This window comes from Electrophorus electricus, chromosome 15 (assembly GCF_041902795.1).
Source record: "Electrophorus electricus isolate QZ-2024a chromosome 15, ASM4190279v1, whole genome shotgun sequence".
Classification (NCBI taxonomy): Eukaryota; Metazoa; Chordata; class Actinopteri; order Gymnotiformes; family Gymnotidae; genus Electrophorus; species Electrophorus electricus.
The window spans coordinates 21,831,617-21,854,303 of record NC_137511.1 but is presented as its reverse complement, the minus strand read 5'-3'; the positions used below and the strand labels follow the sequence as shown (position 1 = coordinate 21,854,303).

Here is a 22,687-nt window from a genome sequence, read left to right as displayed (position 1 = left end):
ATGGTGCCAAGTCACCAGTTTGTCTGCAGTGCACTAAGAATAGGAAGACTCCCTGTCGGGGAATCAACCCAAGAATTTCTGCCTGAGAGGCAGAGATACTATTTACTATACTAACAAGGACAGATGCATGTGTGTTAAAAGAAACTGACTGAGATGTACGCATCCCACAGGTTTTGAAGTATTTTGGATCAATGTGCCTACAACAGAAAGTTTTTTAAACAAATTCTGGTGATGTTGACCCAGTCTTCATTTTCCTCTTTTAACAATGCCGGTGTGCTGGCTTATGATTTGTATTTCTTTTTGAATTCTTGTAAAAATGCAAAATATTCAAAGCATTTTGGCTATCCCTGTGTGATAAACACGAGAATGGTCTAAACTATGAGTTATGTCATATGCAGCACTTTTATCAAATTTGGCTTTGACTCTGTTTGCAATATGTCTGATTATTCTATTGCAAATTAATGTACTGAGCTGCAATGTCTAGTCAACATTGAACTTAGGTCAAGCGATATCCTGCACTACTCTATTTCCAATGTGCAATTTTCAACTTTGTTGACTTAGATTTCTGCTCACATGTACATTCCAGTGAATGCTTTACATGACACCTTCATCAGCTAGGTGTGATTTTTTAAAAACAAAAAGAGTGTTCATGCAAAAATGCTTAGCCACCTTGAGCCATCCCACGTCTTCACGTGGGAAACCTTGGAGGCCACGGTAGTGTTTTAAGTAGCGGATCAGTCTAATACTCTGATAAGCTTTTGGGCACCTGTTCACCTGGAATTGACATTAGTTTGCTAAAATAATGAGTAGACCATTCGGGAGATTACTGTCTTTGAATTTGCATCTCAGGCCATTTGCAGTCCTGAGTCAATGATATATGGGCACTCATAATTGAGCTTGAAGAAGTCCTAAGACTTAACCCCAAAGTGCCCAAAGCATATAACACCTGCGATGGCCGAGAGGTTAAGGCGTTGGACTTGAAATCCAATGGGGGTTCCCCGCGCAGGTTCGACTCCTGCTTGCAGCGTGATGGAATCAGATGTTTCTCTCCTGATGGCTTTGCTGGAAGAATAAATTCACAGTGTCATGTAGTTCTCCTTTTGCACATGCTTGCCATTCCGTTTGCAACTTTGTGCCAGTGAAACTGTAGGAGTCCTAGGAATTGAAGCAGAAATAGCTGCTTTGTCGATAAGTTGTGATGACCCAGGGATTAATGTGTTAGTGTCAAGCTCCAATGTGCTCTCTTGCAGAATAGAGAATTTAGTTGCTTATTTGAAGTGATTTCTGGAGAGACATCATGCCACCAGTGTGGAGAGCTTGCACTCCCAGACCCTTTCCTGAATGATCTACCTGCCACATAGCAGTGTCTTGTTTCATGTAGTGGAGAAAGCACATCCTTCTTACCTCCGTGATGTCAAGGGCATGTAAAAACTCTTCAACTATTGGACATTCATCTTAGCTCAGTGAAAATTCTGGAAGACTATTTCTCACATGCAAATTGCAGTGGTGTTTGCCTATGCTTTTCTTGTACCAGCATTCCAGGGACAGCACCATCTTTTCTCTTTAACTATAACACTTTATTTATTACACTGTTTACTCCAGTGCCCACCCACCAAAAGTCACTAACAAGATGATGTACTTGCAAGTAACAGCAGTAGTAGCAGCAGCATGACTCGTCTTCATTCTTCCAAAGTTCACACATTACCCTGCTGCTGCGCTCCCTTCGTTTGCTTCCAGTAGCTGCACACATCAGATTTAAAATCTTGATGCTCACCTACAAAGCCAAAAATGGGCCAGCCCTTTGATACAGGGAGTCAATTTGTCAAAGCCTGATTCGTACCTCAAGTGCTTCAAACCTCAAGTATGGCTCGGCTTGAAATTCCATGCTCCAAGTCTCATGGAAGACGAGCATTGAGACTCTTTTCTGTCCTGGCTCACAGATGGTGAAATGAACTTCCACTTGCTGTCCTGACAGCAGAGTTCCTTGAAGTCTTCAACCACAGACTAAAGACCCATCTATTCATGGAATATTTAAATGACAAATGACCCTGCTCCTATATTGACTAAGTAAATTAGCACTTATTTTAGGGTATTATTTATTATTCTGATGTTGTCTAACAAACTTTAGTACTTATTGTTTATTGTACTTATCATTGTTTAAGATAGACCTTATGCATTTTGTACTTCTTGGCAACAGCAGTGATCCCTCTATTTCTACAGTATTCTAGATCATTGGTATATTGAACTCTAACCTACTGTAATGGCTAGGGTGTATTCTATGAGTAAATGACAAAGCACTTTTGTAAGTTGCACTGGATAAGAGTGTCTGCTAAATGCCGTAAATGTAAATGTAAATGTAACAAATACATCTCAAGAATTGACACTATAGTCCCGAGACAAGTCAAGAGAGAAAATGTACAATCCAAAGTCAAGATGGACAGTTATCAAGCACTACCCTTCACGTAATTGTCAAGTCACCATATTTAATGTCGTTACAATATTTGACACCAGCAAAGCATTTGATGTAGTTTATGAAATTGACAAAATCTTTCCATGCTCTTCAGTCTTGGCCTTGATGGTATGCATGTTTTGTCATGTCTGCTTAGAGATAATGTCGCCACTGTTACAATGTGAATGTAACAAGTACATCTCAAGACTTTACACTCAAGTCCCGAGACAAGTCACAAATGAATAAATACAATCCAAATTCAAGATGGACAGTTACCAAGTACTACCCTTCAAGTCATTGTGCTATTGTATTTATTCATCTATGTAGAAAAATCTAATCTAATCTACATTAATGACGACTGGCAGATGTTTATTTAAAGATACTGACTGAGATTTACTCCTTCACAGGTTTTGAAATATTCTGGATCAGTTTAACTGCAACAAAAAGGTTTTTAAACATATTCTGGTGATGTTGACCCAGTCTTCATTCTCCTCTTTTAACATTGTCAGTGTGCTTTTTACAATGTCGGTGTATTTCTTTTCAAATTCTTGTACAAATGCAAAATACGGCATATACCTGTGTGTCACCTAGACTACATTGCTGTGTGAGGCACAGAAAGGTTCATTTGCACTTGGCTCACTCCTTTTGGAAGTTTGACTGTGTTATGATACAGATTTGTTCAGATTATTGGCCAGATTTGGGCATCATTCACTTTTTCTTGTGGGTCAGAGCTCAGTTCTTTATGTGACCAACATCATGAGTATAGGAAAATTGCAAACTGGGTTAGATCTTATTTTCAGCATAATTCTTGCAGATCCACTGTGCATGAAAGAAAATTGTGCACTTCTGAAAAGGTAGTAGGATGGTAAAATACTCTTAAATGTCTACTTGGTTCAATATTTATCACTACTTGAAGCTTTATAAAATACACAAATCAAATTGTTATCAGATCACTTCAGTAGATTCTGGAAGTTCACGTACTCTTCTACCCATGATGTGATTTGCAGTCATTTCTACTGTAGAAATTTGGAGTAATGGGATGGAAAAATCCTCTTAAATGTCTATTCCTTACTCTATATACACACACTCATGCTCTTGAATACACATACACATGTGCAAATTAGTTAATTCACATCTTAAGGTTCTTGTCACAGAATCAAAATCAGAGTGAAAGACAAGTTAGAGAAAATGTCTGTTTGAGAATATGCTATTTCAATGGGGAAGTTCATTAATTGTAGGGGAACATTCTGGAAATGAATGTATAGTCTATGCTGTCCTCATCTTGGTCAAGGCTGGTCAAGCTGCTGCAAGGCTGAGTGGAATCTTGGTCTGCATCTGAGTGTGTTTCAGTGCTTGGACTGAAATAGTTTACTCAAAGTGCTGAACCTTTTGGGCGGATCAGAAAAGTGCTGCTCATGTCTTGTAATCCCCAGCGTGAGGGTCTCCGAGCATCTCTCACACCTTGGGTGAGGCGTCCTTGTGTAGGTATTGATAGGCCTTTTTGCCACAGTTGTCACGTATGTTGCAGTTGGCACCATAACCACGCACCAGAACACTCAGGACTGATTCGGGCCTGTGAATAGCAGCAATGTGTAGTGGGGTGTAGCCATCGTAGCTCTTGGTGTTTACGTCAACCCCTGGCCCACTTTGCCGTGAAAGAAGAAGGATCTTGTGCATCATTTCACTGTTTCCTTGTTTAGCAGCACAGTGAAGTGCTGTGAAACCAGACATGAAGTTTCTCCTCTCTGCCAGCTTGATGTGCTGGAGCAGAAGCTGCCAGATTTGATCCTGCTGTCCTGCTGCACACTTCACAAGCCACTCGTGTTCTCTTGGCCCTAGAGGGAAGATGGCTGATTGCTTTGCATCCAAACCTGGTTTGGTGTCTTTGATGACCCTTTTCAGGGCTGGTGAAGCAGGTGCCACACAGTGCCACCACTTGGTCATGGCTGATCTGTACAGGTCATATCCATCGTTCACTTCACTCAGACATGCTGCCGCAGTCCTTTCAGTGGGTTCATGGGCCATCTTCAAATCTGCCAGAGCAAGTATCATTACTGCTGGATATATATAGAACATGTATTGTATGTACTACATACAGCCTGACACAAGCCATCTACAGAGCCAAAGCATATTTGATTGTACCAATTTACTGTGGATTCTGTGTACTTGAGTGCAAAATATTTCCATGCTATTTCTCATCCTTCTCACTCTCATTCTTGGAGAACACTTTTCAACATATTCAACATATGATGTTGAAATGTTTTTAGTGTAGGACTTTGGAGTCATGGGATAGCAAAATCCTCTTAAATGTCTATTCGGTTCACTGTATATCACTACTTGAATACACAAATCAAACCGCTATCAGATCCCTGTATGAGATTCTTGAAGTACACGTCCTCTTGTACCCATGGCATGATTTATAGTCATTTTTACTGTAGGAATTCGGAGTAATGGGGTACCAAACTCCAGGTTCATATATTCAATATTGGAAGCTCTATAAAATAAACAAATCAAATTGTACAAGGACCAACCCCCACAGCAGCCTGACTATACCTTCAGATCATCACCTCTTTACCAGGACCATGCCCCACAGCAGCCAGACCACACCCCACATCAGCGCCTCTGTACCAGAACCATGCCCAACATCAGCCTGGCCACACCCCCAGATCATCAAATCTGTACCAGGACCACGCCCCACAGTGCTGAAGCCACCAAAACACCACCAAATTCTATTGAGATGTGTGACATCAAACAAATATTGCAATGGATTTCTATAAAAAACTTATTTAATAGAATACAAACAAATTATCTGCTGCAAGGCTGAGTGGAATCTTGGTCTGCATCTGAGTGTGTTTCAGTGCTTGGACTGAAATAGTTTACTCAAAGTGCTGAACCTTTTGGGCAGATCAGAAAAGTGATGCTCATGGCTTGAGGGCTTGTAATTCCCAGCGTGAGGGTCTCCGAGCATCTCTCTCACCTTGGGTGAGGTGTCCTTGTGTAGGTAGTGATAGGGCTTTTTGCCACTGTTGTCACGTATGTTGCAGTTGGCACCATAATCACGCACCAGAACACTCAGGACTGATTCGGGCCTGTGAATAGCAGCGATGTGTAGTGGGGTGTAGCCCTCGTAGCTCTTGGTGTTTACATCAACCCCTGGCCTACCTTGCTGTGAAAGAAAAAGGATCTTGCGCATCATTTCGCTGTTTCCTTGTTTAGCATCCCAGTGAAGTGCTGTGAAACCAGACATGAAGTTTCTCCACTCTGCCAGCTTGATGTCCTGGAGCAGTTTGGTGTCTTTGTTGATGTTTTTCTGGGCTGGTGAAGCAGGTGCCACAGAGTGCCTCCGCTTGGTCATGACTGATCTGTACAGGTCATATCCATCGTTCACTTCACTCAGTTTTCCATAACACTAAAGTATTATCATTGTTTTCCATAACACTAGTGGCATAACACTGCTGATTTTAGTTTTCTATATAATTTTTTCTTTGCTGTTCCACTTTTTTCGAGTGTGGTTTGAAAGCAGTTGGTAACACTCCTTTAACCAGGACCCGACACAGGACCTGTCACTAGTTCACAACAGACAGTGATATAGTTCATTCAACAACTTATATATATATATATATATATAATATTATATAACATATTATATAACAATATATATTATATAACAACTTAAATGGTCTGCAGTAGGGTTTTTATTATATGTTAGCCAGCATAAAGTACTCTGCTCAGTCAGTTTATTTGTCATGTACTTAACAAAGACAGGCTTCTCACTAGCGATCATTTTTGAGGACTTTTCCAAGACATTTTTATGATGGTCTAGCTAGCTGGTATGGCAAACAGGGTTAGGGTTAGGGTTCTTCACCGAAACCTCCAGTTTTGCATAGAGACAAATTTAGATTGTTGATACATACCTAAATGTAGGATTCAAAGTTTGGTGTACCATTAGGTTCACTTAGTGATGGACACAAACTCAGGTCCCTTTGTATGAGAGACTTGTAAAAGCAATGTAAGCCACCCAGGAGGTTTAGAACATTTCAAGGTCTGTAAGTTTGGCTCATTAGGACATATAGAATTATAGATCATGTGTTTTAGGTATATAGATAATGAAGATGATGTTGTAAATCAGAGATATAGAAAATGATAGACCAGCCTGCTCTAGTGATCTGGAAAGGGGTGTTTATATGTTATTATTATATACTGGCATGTGAAAATAGCTAAAAATTAAATTGAGAAAAGTACATTATTTTGCTGTCAAATGTCGCTTTCTTTTTCAATTTTGCTCACCCAGATTATTAAACACGAAAGCATCTACAGAGCCAAAGCGTATTGATTGTACCAATTTACAGTGTATTCTGTGTACTTGAGTGTAAAATATTTCCATGCTATTTCTCATCCTTCTCACTCTCATTCTTGGGGAACACTTTTCAACATATTCAAAATATGATGTTGAAATGTTTTTAGTGTAGGACTTTGGAGTCATGGGATGGCAAAATCCTCTTAAATGTCTATTCGGTTCACTATATATCACTACTTGAATACACAAATCAAACTGCTATCCGATCCCTGTATGAAATTCTTGAAGTAGACGTCCTCTTGTACCCATGGCATGATTTATAGTCATTTTTACTGTAGGAATTTGGAGTAATGGGGTACCAAACTCCAGGTTCATATATGCAATATTGGAAGCTCTATAAAATAAACAAATCAAATTGTACAAGGACCAACCCCCACAGCAGCCTGAATACACCTCCAGATCATCATCTCTTTACCAGGACCATGCCTCACAGCAGCCAGACCACACCCCACATCAGCGCCTCTGTACCAGAACCATGCCCAACATCAGCCTGACCACACCCCCAGATCATCAAATCTGTACCAGGACCACGCCCCACAGTGCTGAAGCCACCAAAACACCACCCAATTCTATTGAGATGTGTGACATCAAACAAATATTGCAATGGATTTGTACAAAAAATAATTTATATAATAGAATACAAACAAATTATCTTGTATTAATAACAATTATTTTTAACCCCACAGAAACAACCATGATAATGTAATCAACAAAAATGGAAAAGAACTTCTGCAGCTCTGTCAAAGTCTGGGTCTGTATGTCGTCAATGGTAGGACATGGGGGGACTCCTTAAGAAGATACATTTTGTGCTCACCTCTTGGGAATAGTACGGTAGATTATGTAATAACAAATTTAGATCATTTCTCTCTCAGTGCATTCATTGCTAAACCACAAACCCCTCTGTCTGATCACAGCCAGATTGCTGTGTTCATGAATAGGACAGAGACTAACACTGCACTCGCACAGCCCAGTAAGCTGTACAAGACTAGGTGACCATACAGATGGGCCCAAAACAGCACAGAACAATTCCAGAAAGAAATCAGTACTGCCTAAATTCAAATACTTTTAGATGCCTTTCTGGACACCACATGTGTTCAAAGTATACAAGACTCAATCTGGCAGTAAAACATCTAAATGTGTTCTTAGAAAAGACACCAGCAAAACCAACATTAAAACAAAAGGGTGCATCAAAAACCAAACCTAAAAAAAGATAATTGGTCAATTTTGGACAAGTGGAATAAACTTAAAAAAGAGATCAGGAAGAACTGGAAATACAAAATGGGGACATTTGGACAAACCATTTCCAAACTCTCTTCCAGACAGTAGAATCAAATGCAAATCTTCAACAAAATCCTATAAAGCAAAAACTGGAGGTGCTACAATTGGCTAATCAAAAACCATTAGACTTCTCAATTACTGAGCAGAAACTTCAGGAGAAAATTAACAAACTAAAATCAAAGAAGGCATGTGGGCCTGACAGTGTACTAAATAAAATGATCAATTTTTCAAGCTCTAAATTTCATTTGGCTATTCTAAAACTGTTTAACCTGAATGGAGGTTTTTTCCCTGAAATCTGAAACCAAGGATTAAGAGCACCAATCTTTAAATCCGGAGATAAATTCGACACTAAGAATTACAGAGGCATCTGTGTGAATAGTAATCTAGGGAAGATAATGTGTAGTGTAGCATTTTAAATTCTAGATTTCTGAAATTCCTTACTAAACACAATATCCTGAGTAAAAGACAAATTGGATTTCAGCCAAATTACCACACCATTGCCTATATTTACCCCCTATATTATTATAATTATTATTATTGTTTATTGGTAATAGGAGTTGTTGTAGTTATATTATTGTTGTACTTACTATTATTGTTAGCAGTAATTTCTTCACTAAAGCTTTGGCACAATTAAATTGAACTGAATGTGTGTGTGTTTGTGTTCTCATAAAAAGTCCTGAAGTGTCCAGAACAACCTCTCAATCCCAGAACACCCTGAGCAAGAGAGACACAGAGAGAGGGAGAGGGAGAGAGAGAGAGAGAGAGAGAGAGAGAGAGAGAGAGAGAGAGAGAGAGAGAAAGAAAGGGAAGAGAGAAAATGGGGAGACAAATGAAGGGAGAGGGACAGAGAGGGAGAATGAAAGATGAAGAAGAATGGCAACAGAAACCGAGAGTTGATGGGTGATATTTTGTTGAGTGAATGAGAGAGCGAACTTAAGAGACTCAGAAAGATACCCGAAAGAGAAAAAGCAGGATTAGATGTGGGAGTCTATTGGATGATGGATGACGAGTAAGAGCAGTGGAGTCTGACACAGCTGGAAACAGCCCTCAAGCTCCATCCATTCCAACTCCAAACTTGGACAAATGTGGTCAAAATTGGAAAAAGATCTTAAGGCATTCTTGGCAACTTGCTTGTCGTAAATAGGAGCATTATTCCTGCTGTCATGGAAGCAAACTGTAACACTGCATGAATTCCATGCCTGTTAGTCTGGCTGAGATTGCTTCTAGTAGCAAGGAACCATTTATAAAAGTCTTACTGAACCCACTGACAAGCAGGGCTACCAAGGTCTGCACAAGGGCAGGTATGAGGAATCATTTTGGGAACACAAACTTTATAATAGGAACTTGAATAGATAAGACTTTTGGATGATCTGGCAACCCAAAACAAACTTTGATGTTTGTACCAGTGTGACAGTAATCCCCCCAGCTACTTGTACATCTGCATATCTTCCAGTCTACCTTTCAAATAAAGAAAGTAAGGGATAAATATTATGCTGAATTTCCAAAGCACTTATATTTGTCATGTTGTGAATACGATGTTACTTCTGTGCTTGGTGGAATAGAAGGTAACATGCCTGCATACAGGATATTAAAGTAAAGGGCTTGTGCGTTTGTGTGGCTGTCTGTGTGTGTGTGTGTGTGTGTGTGTGTGTGTGTGTGTGTGTGTCTGTGCGCGTGTGTGTGCGTGTGGCCATGTGTCTGTCTTTGTATGTGTGCCCATGCCTAAAGTGTGACATTGACCATATGTACAGTCTTTATATCATCATACAGTAAGAGTGATGAAAGCCAGTGTGTGTCACAGGGTGTCGACAAGTGAAAGATCCATTATGAAGAAGTTGGAGAAAAATCTGTTATTGCTTATTACAGCCTATTATATATAGATTGCAGGCAGTAATTATGGAAGAATAAGAGGATGAAGGAGTCCACCAGACAAGTAAAAGAACCCTTATAAAGAATTTGGGGGAAAAGGAAGAGAACGGGGCAGTAGAGCGCTGCCTATACATGAAGTCTCAGTGAGAGAGAATGAAGCCCAACTCAGTGTCCTGATGTTCAGTGCTTACCACTCAAACACAGACTATTAGCTTAGCATGGCAGGCCTGGTGAGGCTAATTCACTATAATAACTATAAAGCCCTGAAATTCATTTGAATTCTAAAATTTGTGAAATATTTTTCATAAAACATGTATGTGAAATTAACTAACTGTCCCTCTGAGTATTTTGTTCAGTTCTACATATAAGTGCCTTCACTGTCACGTGGTATTATGACATCACAGTCTAGCCCTATGATGTCACTATGTGTGTATTAAAACTAAATATAAATCTATGAATATAAATCTATAAATAGGGGTCATTTTGCATGATGGTCATTAAAGAAGTTGTGAAGCGTTCATGCAGTTTGGAGCGTGTCTGATCTGAGGCAGGAACTTTCCCAAAGGTGAGTACGCATAAATGAAGACAGACTGCTTGGAAATGTCTTGGCCTCGGACTAAAAGACATTTTGTGAAAGAGTCCAAGCGCTAAAAATCAGATTGTAGAAGAAGGAAAAGGCCACGGCTGGATAAACTTGGTCATTGTCTAATTCTAACTCTCTCTCCAGCTAGCGGAAATTAGCCAGACTGTCATTAGCGATCCAGGTAGATGTACCACATGCATAAATAAACGCCAAAGAGTCAAGTTTATTTGAAGTCGTTTCTAGTAGGCTGTGTTGTTGTTGACTTAATTATGGATAAGCCGTACACCCGGTGAGCTCGAGATTATAAGCCAAAAACCGACACGTCCACGTGCTAAAGACAAAACACGCGACTCTTGTGATCGTACGCGAACTTTCCGATTCGCACACTGCTGATGTGAGATTTTAACACCGATCACAACCTGAGTTTCTCCTAAGAGCGGCATAAATGTTGGCCTATGTGGGAGCAGGTGTAAGGTGAGGTTTCACAGCTCCCTTTTCTGTGGGAACAGAGTTAAACTCTCCAACAGCAGGTGTGCGTGATGGCGACATCATATCAGCTTTACATGTTCAGCTAGAATAAAGCAGCGTGAGGCCTGATTCAGAGACTCGGGAGCACATTAGTCACATAACTGTTGTTAAGCAGCTTTGTTTAGAGCTCAGCATGGTTTATATGAACAATATCATTTGTTTATATGAGAGATGCAATTAGTAATAGTGCAGGTTGCTTAGCAATGGGCATACGTTCCAAGTTTTAAACGAGCGCATGCATCGCTACTGGTCTTGGTGCAACAGGCTTAAACCTCTCTATGAAAAATGGTCTCAGTTTCCGCCAGTTTGGCAGTTAATCCCAGTTGGTGCACCAGCCCTGGGGACGAGCATGAGGACCGGGCATCCATTCAATTCAGCCGGCTCTCAAAGTCACGTCCTTGTGCACGAGCGTTTGAAAAGAAATCAAGTCGGACTGAAAGGTTCACGGAAGGTTTTACGGCCACATTTCTTAAGTCTGTCATGCACCATGTCACCCCCTCCACTCCGGATGGACATGCCAGTGCCTGCAGATCTAACTACACCTGCTACTTGGTACCTTCATTAACGCGCGTGTATAAAACCTCCTGGTCTGTGTTCCAGTTGCGAAGTCTCTTTCTGCACAGCGAGCGTGTCTGAACCTTGTTTACACTTTATGGCTCGTTTTCTTCTTTCAACCTATGCCTGATATTATGGTTCCTGCCTTTTCACCTGTAGTGGTTTGTATTGTTTAATCCAGTCTTTACTTTGTTCAATAAAGCCTTAAATTCCTTTTTATCTGTGTAACGATGAACGGTTGGAAGGTGAACGCACACGTGGAGAAGCGCAAGATTTATTAAGGGCTGATGCAGAATCATAATCACTACACCAGCCCAATGCCATAGAATACATGATACAAAGAGGCTGAGAGAACATGCTGAATAAAAGTAAACAACACAGATGAGGACAAAGTGGAAGGAGGCTAAAACAATAACACAAGCAATGACAAGAACACTTAACTAATACTGGCAATAGAAAACATGAGACTTGGACTACGAACAGAGGCTGGGAATAATAATGAGCAGCAAATGAACAGTGCACAACACAGGGATTTCCAATGCTTTGCCCCATTATCTCAAAATGACCTTTGTGGTTTCCCTTGTTCCACAGGTTTTATTTGAACTGAAGTTTATGTGGAGTTTTGATACAGTTATGAGTTGCATGCTGATAGTGATGGTTCAGTGTCTTCTGGCATGGACTACTATGTTTGCATTGCAAATCATTGGTGGTATCCTTTCACTGCTAGAAAAATTCGTAACTGCTGTTAAAATCGTAAGTATAAATGAACGTTTGTGCATTAAGCATAATATTTTTTAAGCTTATTGCAGTATTTTCCCCAGGATAGCTTTTTAGCCTAATGGCAATGGAGATAATGTTATTTAGCCTTTAATAATGAAGCTTTATTGAAGCTAATAATTTATTTTCGTAAGTTGTCAAACATTGTTGTGACATTTTAAGAAAAAAGTCGCACAGTCGATGTATATTGTCTGACGACTTTTTGTCGGTCTGAAAAGGAGAGTTTTTTTTTACACCTAGTGGAAACTATTGTGCAGTTCCTGAGTAACTGTAGCTCCTATACATTTCGAAGAACAATGTGTTGTTGATGCTGTAAAATTGCTGTTCTGTACATCTTGGTGTATGTGTGTTTATGCATGTATGTAAAAAGAATGCTAAATATTATGCACTTTTTTCATAGTGGGAAAGAGTCAAGTCCAGTTTCGCCACAGTGTTTCCACAACTACAGCGCACCAGGACTCCCTCATCCATCCTCCAAAAGCCTGGCAAGGCTGCGCTTAATGAGCCTAACTGCATCCTGCTACCTGTGGGCACAGAAACCTCCAATCGCAGCTCTGACGTTGCCCGGAGTCGGCATTCAAAGTTTGCATCTAGTAAGGAAAGCTTGCATGATAGATCGCTGCTGCCAGAGGTGAAGTATACGACTGCCAAGACAGGCAGAGCCCGCACACTGAATGAGGAGAGTGATGCAGCAGCTGATTTTGCAGTTGTGAGTAAATGTGTCATAAGCTATTTTCATAGAGTAGTCATTTTATGCATAATCTCTACTATATGTTTTCTGTTTTCTGTCTGGAGTTGGCATTCTCAAACCGTCCCATGCTTAATGCCATGGTAAACAGAATGAAGTAATTTGAATCAATGTCTGAATACATGTTAGAAAGTGTTATTATAATAGGAGGGGCTCATTGTTTGCTGTGGCTAAGATATGTCCACTCATAAGGCAGTGTCTTGTTGTTTTCATTCCTTCAGAGAGACTGGATTTCCCACGTTAAGATGAGAGTGGATGAATTGGAGGCAATAATTCTGATGGAAGAAGAGTATGAAGGAGTCCATCAGACAAGAAAAGGAACAATTAAAAAGAACTTGGAGAATGTGGAGCTCAAAGATGAACTGAAGTCCCTGAAACCTCAACTGGAGAAAGTAGGAACACCAAAATGAAACCTTCAGTTCCACTGCAGTCACATACAGTCAATGTCATACTATAGACAGAGTGTGATTTTAGACAGAAATAAGGAGATGTCTTATGCCTACAGCACAACTTCACAACTCGACGAGCAATGTGGTGTTGGTCATGTCAGATTGCTTTTCTGTGTGTTAGTGTTTTTGCGCATGTGTGTAATAAGAATGCTAAATATTATGCACTTTTTCCACAGTGGGAAAGAATCAGGTTCAACTTCCCTAGAGTGGTTACAACGCTGCATCCCCCCAGGACTCCCCCATCCATCCTCCAAAAGCCAGGCAGGGCTGCTCTTAATTGCCCCCTGCGACCTGCAACCACGGAAACCCCCAAGCGCCCCATTGCTGTTGCCCGGAGGCAGCACAAAAAGTTTGTGTCTAGTACACACGTCCCTTATTGCAGAACAGGGCTGACAGTAATTATGGAGGAGGATGAAGGAGTGACAGTGATTATGGAGGAAGAAGAGGATGAAAAAGTTCAGCAGACATGTGAAGGAACCTATAAAAGGAAGTGGTGGAAAAATCTATGGAATGTCCTGATAAGGACTAAGAAATCTGAGGAAAATGCAAGAGAGAAAGAGAGAAAAGCAAAGGAAAAACAGCTGCAAAGGAAAATTAAGCACCATATTAAACAGGAAAAGGAACGGAAGAAAAGACGAAAGCGCCGGGAGAGGGAGCGTAGACTGTGCAGAATGATGGAGATGTTGAGGCTGAAAGGCTTCCAGAAAGAGCAGAAGCAGCAAACCAAAGGAAAACGTAAATCAAAACGTAAGGGAAAAGGATTTCTGCAGCGATTGTGGCTCTCTGTGAAAAGAAGATGAGGGCGCATTGGATTGGAACAATATACAAAAAGTACCACTTTTTTAATAGACCGTGAACCCAAAACTAATAAAATCAATAATGAATCTGAGAAGGCTTGATGTTACAAAGAACACATGTTAACAGTGAAAGCAAGTCCATTCACAGCCACTTATGAAGAACATCTGTTTTCCCCAACACACAATCAGCTTCTTCAACCATGAAGTGATGGGAATCAGGAATCAGTTCCAAATTGTCCGATCCATCGGAATGATATGCCTCCAAGATGATCACTTCTTTTTAGCAATGCGAGGATGTTTTTCTGACAGTTGAGCATTGCAAAAATCTTGAGCGTCATGATGTCAAACCATGTCTGCGCTGCAGCAAACTTGCAACAAGGGGTCAGAGAGGGGAGACCACCCCAATGCTGCTGCCAGGACTTAGGTTAAAATGGACAGGGGTCCCATCTGGGAGCAGCAGCCATAGAAACCGGTGTGGCACACGAGAGGTTGGACTTTCCTCTGGTTCCATGCATGATACTTACATCAGTTTATTCTCAACAGACACAGAGCAAGAGACACTGAGACAGTGTGATGAAGAAGAGGATGACTATGCTCAGATCATTATTATGATCATGTGGCATGGATTATAACATGAAGCTTCAATAAAGTCATTAAACTAAACCTGATGATGATGATGAAGATGATAGTAATAATATTAATTATAATCATAGAACAAAAAAAAGTACACAGTCAAGTTATAAAACAGTAAAAACATAAGGATAAAGCACTGGATATTAAAATTATAAAACCTGCTAATACTGAGTGTACAATAGAAAACAGAAAAACAGAAAAAAAGTAGTTAGAGGGATAAAACTTTATGATATTAAAAAAAAAGTTCATGAACCATGTAATTTTCAGACTCCCCAACTGAGATGGATTATGCAGATCTGTGCCCTTCAGAGCTATTAGACTGAAACAGGTCAAATGCATTTATGACAGGCCCCACCCCACCCCACCCCACCCCACACGCCCCACGCGCTCCACACGCCCCACACGCCCCACACGATCAACACAATGCTGAGCTGGGATTTGACCTCACCATTAAGATTTGTATTCTAGTGTACATCCTTTTCACTGGATGTTAAAAATAACCACTGGCTATATGCACAGTAAATGGGCGAAGTGTGACTTGTGTGTCACCTAGAGGATTTCTAATTCTTAATATTTTCTAAAACATTCCACCATTAATTATTAATCTTAAATAATGATATTCTTCCATTCCACTGAAATTTATATATAAATATTTTATAGTTAATTTTGATCACCTGGCAAAAAAGTGTATATACTCAGCAAAAACCATCACAAAGGCAAAGTTCCTTCAAAAATGATTCAGTCATCAAAATAGCTTTAAACAAAAATAAAACAGTAAAATAAAGACAAATACAACTTTTTGTAATTAATTAATAATCTGTCTATGCACATCCAGGTCTAAGCTCATTTGTGAACGATTTGCACTTGTTCACTTTAACATTAGTTATCTGAAATTATACAAGCTTATTTTTCCATCATTTAGGTTGCATTTGAGCTCGTCTAATACAAAACAAAAATGTAAAAAAACAAAAAAAACAAAAAAAAACGCCTTTGATTCTTGGGGTGTATAATGTATCTTTTGATGCTGGAGATTAATTTTCAGTCATGCTCTACATTTCCTGATTCACTTGGGTAAATAAATAAATTAAACACTTTTCCACTATTTTCCACTAGGTGTCCTAGACATCTCCACAGTGTCCAAAAACCTCTCCAAATGCACACAAAGTCATCAGTCACTATACACTGAGTTTGCATGTTTATTTTGGCTAAAACATCACAGTAAGTTACTTTAGTAAGTTCCACAACAATTATAGCTTCATAGCATCATTGTTATTATGGGATAAATACTGTAATACTGTAAATGCTGTAATACTGTAAAGAAATAATAATCTTTCTCATTTATACTTACATTTTGTAGAAGGATTACGATTTTTTCCAGCAGTGAATGGAAACACCCAGTGATTTGCGATGCAAACATTGTAGCTAGTCCATGCTAGAAGCACCCAGACAACTCCACATAAACTTGGCGATCAAATCATTCTTACGGCTGCATGCGTTTTGCCAAACAGTGTCAAACGCATGCGCAACACTTTGTCTGCTTACAATGCGGAAGCTGGTTCACAGTAGTCTAAGTGTCCACTATTTGTTGAAACAGCTGCCAATCACGACGTTTGCCACTGAAAACGCTTGTGAAGTAATATAAAAGTTCCCCTCCCCTTCACACTTCCGTGAGAATTGCTTTCACTCAAAGACAATGGCACTGCAATGGCCAATAGAAATCAATATATTGATGAAAGCCAGTGTGTGTCATGGTGTGATGTCACATGGAGTGATGTCAGTGTTGTGGCCATGTGCTTCAAACAGTGTCACTAAAGGTCTCAGGCTTTTGTTGTTCTACCTCACTAAGAATTTTTTGTTCTAGCTGCAAGCTAACAATGCTTTAACCTACCTATGCTTTAGTTATCTTGAAATAATTGAGGTTCATCGCTAGAGGGTGCTGTTCATTTTTATGACCACAGCTTTCTTTCAATTATATATTTTATTATGGAAGAAGTTGTAACATTTACTGGGAGGTGCATGGCAGAGTGAGACATACCTGCTGTGGGCTTGTTCGCTGACCCCTCAGTGAAATTAAATGTGGTTGCTGAAGTTCTTATAGTGTGGAAAATAAAAGGAAACGTCAGTGCCCGAGATATATTTGCAGTATATTTGACAAACTAAATTACATATATTTGAATTGGGATTTTCATACCATTTGCAATAAGTTTGATACACCACTGAAACATACTTGAAGTGAGATTTTCATTCCATTTGCAATATATTTGACACACCACTGAAATATACTCGAAGTGGGATTTTCATCCCATTTGCAATATATTTGACACACTAAATGAAATACTTGCATTGGCAATTCATGCCATTTGCAGTATATTTGACATACTAGATGACATATTTGAATTTGGGTTTTCATCCCATTTGCAGTATATTTGACACAATCAATGACATATACCTGAATTGGGATTTTCATCCCATTTGTAATATATTTGATACACTAAATGACATATTTGAATTGGTATTTTGACACACCACTGAAACATACTTGAAGTGGGATTTTCATCCCATTTGCTGTATATTTGACACACTAAATGACATATATTTGAATTGGGATTTTCATCCCATTTTCAGTATATTTGACCAGACTAAATGACATACTTGCATTGGGATGACATACTTGCATTGGTATATTTTCCATCCCACTTGCAATATATTTGACAACGTTAAAATATACTTGAAGTGGGAGTGTCAGATCTCAGTTTTGGAACAAGATATCAAGGCAAAAGGAGGGCCCCTGTATACATCTGGGTCTCTCCTAATCAAACTGTGAGTTTGAAGAAGATTGGAAAAAGTCAACATTTTCAGGATCAGGACCATGTAGGGTCATGAAATTTCATGGGTGGGATGTAGGAGGTCTCTTGGATGACATATTGGGGCAGTGGCCCCCTAGGTGATCACAAACAACAAAAATCAACTGGTATCCAAAACAAGTATATGACATATGAATGGAAATATACTTGAAGTGGGGTGTTTACAAACAGTGTTTAGGATGGGGCACAGACTTTACCGCATCAAATGCTGACACAGCTGGGTGCCCCAAATAACATATCAGACAGCCGTGTTGCTACACCCTTCCCCAGCCAAGAAAAAAAATCAACAAATTTATTCTTGAAAAATGTTTTCTTCCTGCTCCTGTGTGTCTGTGTCCTTTCAAATCTGCACACAATGCAGAGAGAAATCTTCTGGGTTGTTGTAATAGAAAACAACACACTAGGGTGTCCTCCTTTCACACACTGTCTCATGGGTTGGCCCTGGCAAACATAATGAATTTTTATGTCAATCTGACCTTTCTAAAGGGTGTCCAAAACAAGTATATGAGATATGAATGGAAATATACTTGGAGTGGAATGTTTACAAACAGTGTATTAGGGAGGGGCCCAGACTTTGTCGTGTCAACCGGTGGCTCATCTGGATGGCGAACAATATATCAGAAGCTCGAGTTGCCACAGCTTATGGAAAACTACTCCCTGTTTCATAAGCGCTAGGGATCTGGCACTTTAATATGTTGTCTCTGAAGCCTCCCTTACCCCGCCAGTGAAATCATGTGACCCTACAAGTTAGGGAAAGTTACTTTCTGTTCCTTAACTTCTAGGTGTCAGGCACTTCCATTTTTGTCCTTGGGGGTGCCACTTTGCGAATGGATGCACTTTGGGGCCAATCCGGCCTTCCCTGACCTTTTCTGACCAGTGTCCATTTGGTGCCCATTCATATATACTCAGAGTGGGATCCATTAGACAGACAGACAGACATGGACAGCACAGCTGTAGTGGACCAATGAACGGACCATCCCACTCCAAGTATATATGACACCATCCAACATGCTTGATTTGGTGTTTTAGCTTTCTCTGTACTCAAACTGCTTTCAGGGTGTTCAATCTGTATGTGGAACTAGGGTCTAGGGTGGGGTGAGAGGCAAGAAAGCACAAGAGCGCTAGTGAGTCCCAAAACCTGTATATTGACCGTGGTAAGCATGTCAGTAAAGGACAATCACTTAACCTAGCACGTAGTGGGATCCAAAATGAGCTAGCAAACCTATTGCGCATATATGTGTCCAATGGCAGTATGTAAGAATGGGGCCCAATCCATAAAAGTGTATTTCAGTACTAACTAGTGAAATAGCATATTGTCAGACATTTTCTCTAACTTGTCTTTCACTCCTGATTTGCACATAGATGTTTAAAAAATTGAGACATATTTAAACATTGTTTCCTTGAATATTCTCTAATGTTTTGTCTTTAAGTAATGAACAGTTTTTGAGGTCCTTCATCACCTGTGCAAGTAAAGTACTTCTGAATTAGTGGTAGGAGAAGCCAGTTTATATATGAAAAATTAGTTGTGTGCTTTATATTGTTTGTAAGAACTGTTTCTTTTTATTTAGAAATATGCAGACTAAGTGCTCAGGTGAAATTAGTGTGATAAAAATGTTCCCACCTATTAGTTCAAGTTCAAACTTCAAAAGGCTTTTTTTGTCATTTCAGCTTTATACAAGTACACTGCAAAAATGAAACGATGTTCCTCTCGGACCATGGTGCAACATAAAACAAGTGCAACAGACAGCACTCTACATGAGTGCAAACAATGCAATCCAGTACAATAATGTCATACAATAAATAATTACAGGACAGGACCAATATACAAAGAACAGACAGTGCATTTATTTTTACCAGTACGTAGTATTGGGAATATGTGAAGTGGGTTGTGCATAGGAGTCAGTGACACGCGATACTGAACATAGCAGTCACTGGTAGCAGCCAGAACAGTTCAGAGTACAGTGCTGATTTAGTACAGTACTCTAGCAGTAAGTAGGAATGATGTGCAAGAGTGCAAAAGGAGTGCATATATGTGTGTGAAGTTTGACTTCAGCAACTACTCCGATACAAAAACAATGTGTGTGTGTGTGTGTGTGTATCTGTGTACGGATATGTATGTATGTGTATGTGTGTGTGTGTGTGTGTGTGTGTGTGTGCGCGCGTATGTACATGACTGTGTATAAGAGAGAGAGATAGTATATACTAATGGTTATATAATTATATATTTATATATATATATATATATATATATATATATATATATATATATATATATATATAATTATATGTATATATAAATATATATAATTATTATTATGATATATGATATGATGTGACATTATATGAAAATAAAATAAAACACAATGAGGGATCCTCAAAATAGTTTTATTGACTTTTTTTTAAATTTGAGAAGTAGTGATTAAAGATCAAGTGATTAAAGTAAATAAAAGTTATCAGTCTTAAACGAATATGTACCACATAGTATTTAATGTCCGCTCTGCTCCACTGCCGGTCATGTACTGATACTCAAACATGTGTATGGGTCTCAGTTGTGTCGCTGTCTGCCTCTCTCTCTTACTCACCCACTCACTCACCCATCCCACTCCCCTCCCATTGGCTGATTCTCTAAAAAGTCACACCTCCTCCCGAGTCCCTCCCCCTAATTTACATGAAAACCAATTCTGACAAAAAATGATATATGCCCCAAAATTTCAAATTTTGCCACCTTTTTCTTTCTGCCCAACCAACCAGACCTGTGTATAAGAGGTTTCTCTAATTGAGAAATATTGTCATGATTAAAGAAAATTAAAGTTTTCAGTCTCAGTTTTTCTCCACTTTCGCGGTTTGTTCAGTATCCTCTCTGACAGACACTCTGCAGTCAGGGGTCATTGACACACACACTCTCTCTCTCACACCTCCTCACATCTTATCTGCCATATGTACTAAAACAGGGCAATAAGTAAACTTTTCACAAAACATAAAGTTTCCTTTTATTTATTTTTTCTCTGATCTCTAAGCCAGAGTACTTATTCTATAAGTTTTATCACACAAGGTTCTTGTCCGTTATCACATGTTGGGCCCTTAACACTTTACAGTGCATTCCACATCTGAGAGTGGTGTTGTGGAGGGGTGAATTGTAATTTACAGCTTTTATTCGAAAACCATCTCTTTTCCCCACCTACATTTCTTTCTTAAAGTCATGTTTTACGGTACTTCACTCCTTTAGGTCACAGTCGTAATTGTAAGCGATACATCTGAAAACTTTTGCCAAGACCTCTGAACGAACATGGACATGGCTCAGCAGTTATCAACAGGTACGTTCTTTTTATCCATTCATGTTATAACTTATATTAGTATAAGTTACTAAAAAGGCTAACGTGTATTTAGCTATTTATTTAGCTAATGGTTGAAATACTTTATCGTTCGTTGTTTGATTTAACTCGTTGGGGCCTAAATTCAGGTCTAGATAAAACCTACAAGACCTGTACTGTCAGGATCTGAAAATTATTAATCGGATTAGAAAATGAGTACATTGGTCAGTCGTCTTTTATCACCGCCACATATTAGCTAAACTAGGGGGAAAATAGCAATGTTCTTTCATGAAGGTATTTTATGAATTAGCCGATTGGATATCTCTACCGGTTGTGTAAATGAATTGTATTTTATCAAACAATCAATACGTATTATGTACAAGCTATTGTAACTATTCTTTTCGTGAACTATCTAGGAAATTATATTGTCTTTATTCTGATGACTACTGATCATTATGTAATTTGCCCAATGTGTTTTAGAGTCTGTGAAACATTTTGATCGACTGAAACTCTTTTGATAGACGGCTATTCTTATTCTCATGGCTAGCTATATAGAAAAACTTTAACTTAGAAGTAGGTGATTCTATTTACTTAAATTAAACATTAAATGAAGTAACATCAATGCGTTTTAGTGTAAAGGATACCATCAGTGCATTCATTTGTCACACAGAGGCAGAAGGGGTGAATCCCTCTATCGTCATCCACTATTCATCGAGCCCCCTGGCTGAGCTCACAATCTTTTCAGGGGACCTCATACAACCGGCAACATCTATAGAAACTTATGTACAGGTCAATGTGGCTTATTACATACGTCTAAATAACTCTAGGCCTATTCAAGCTGTTCAACCACTAACCTGTAGGCCACCATCACCGTGTAAGTATAATTTTAAAAGCATGATTATTAATCACATTTATACCAGAATAATTTAATCAATTTTTTTTCCAAGATGGCTTGGATGATGGGGATCAGGGGTTGACTCTCTTCGACTGGGAGGAGGAATTAAGAGTGCCTCCCCCATCATGTGACTGATCTGATAAAGAATTCTAACTGCTTACTGAAAATAATCAATTTTTTTCCCAATCAATTCCTAAAGTTGTTATTAACATTGTTTAGTCAACAGAAGCAACAGCGGCAGCAGCATCACCTCCTGACCATCTTTCACAACTGGAGCATATACTGCCTGACCTGTTATGAAAAATAAATTCTGGATCGAGCGTTTGCTAAACTGATCTCTACACCTGTATATGGTCCTGGGTGGGGAACACACACCCACATGTCCTTGTTATTGTAGTGGATAATATCTCTGCCTGTCATGCGTAAGACTGGGGTTTGATTCCCTGATGGGGAGACTCTGTACACTAGGTGCTCAGTTGGACAGCATTTTGTCAGAGGCACACTGAGCCAGAAAATAGATCAAAACCATGGAGGAAAGTGCAATGCATTATCTCAGGCATTGACCTAAGCTGAATGTTGTCAAGACTCTGCAGC

General features: G+C 39.4%; 1 non-coding gene across 1 annotated transcript; it reads left to right on the top strand.

Moving 5' to 3' along the window:
• The first annotated feature begins 945 nt into the window (after positions 1–945).
• trnas-uga (transfer RNA serine (anticodon UGA)) lies at positions 946–1,027 on the top strand. The gene has a single exon. It is a non-coding gene; the product is annotated as a tRNA-Ser (tRNA).
• The last annotated feature ends 21,660 nt before the right edge of the window (positions 1,028–22,687 follow it).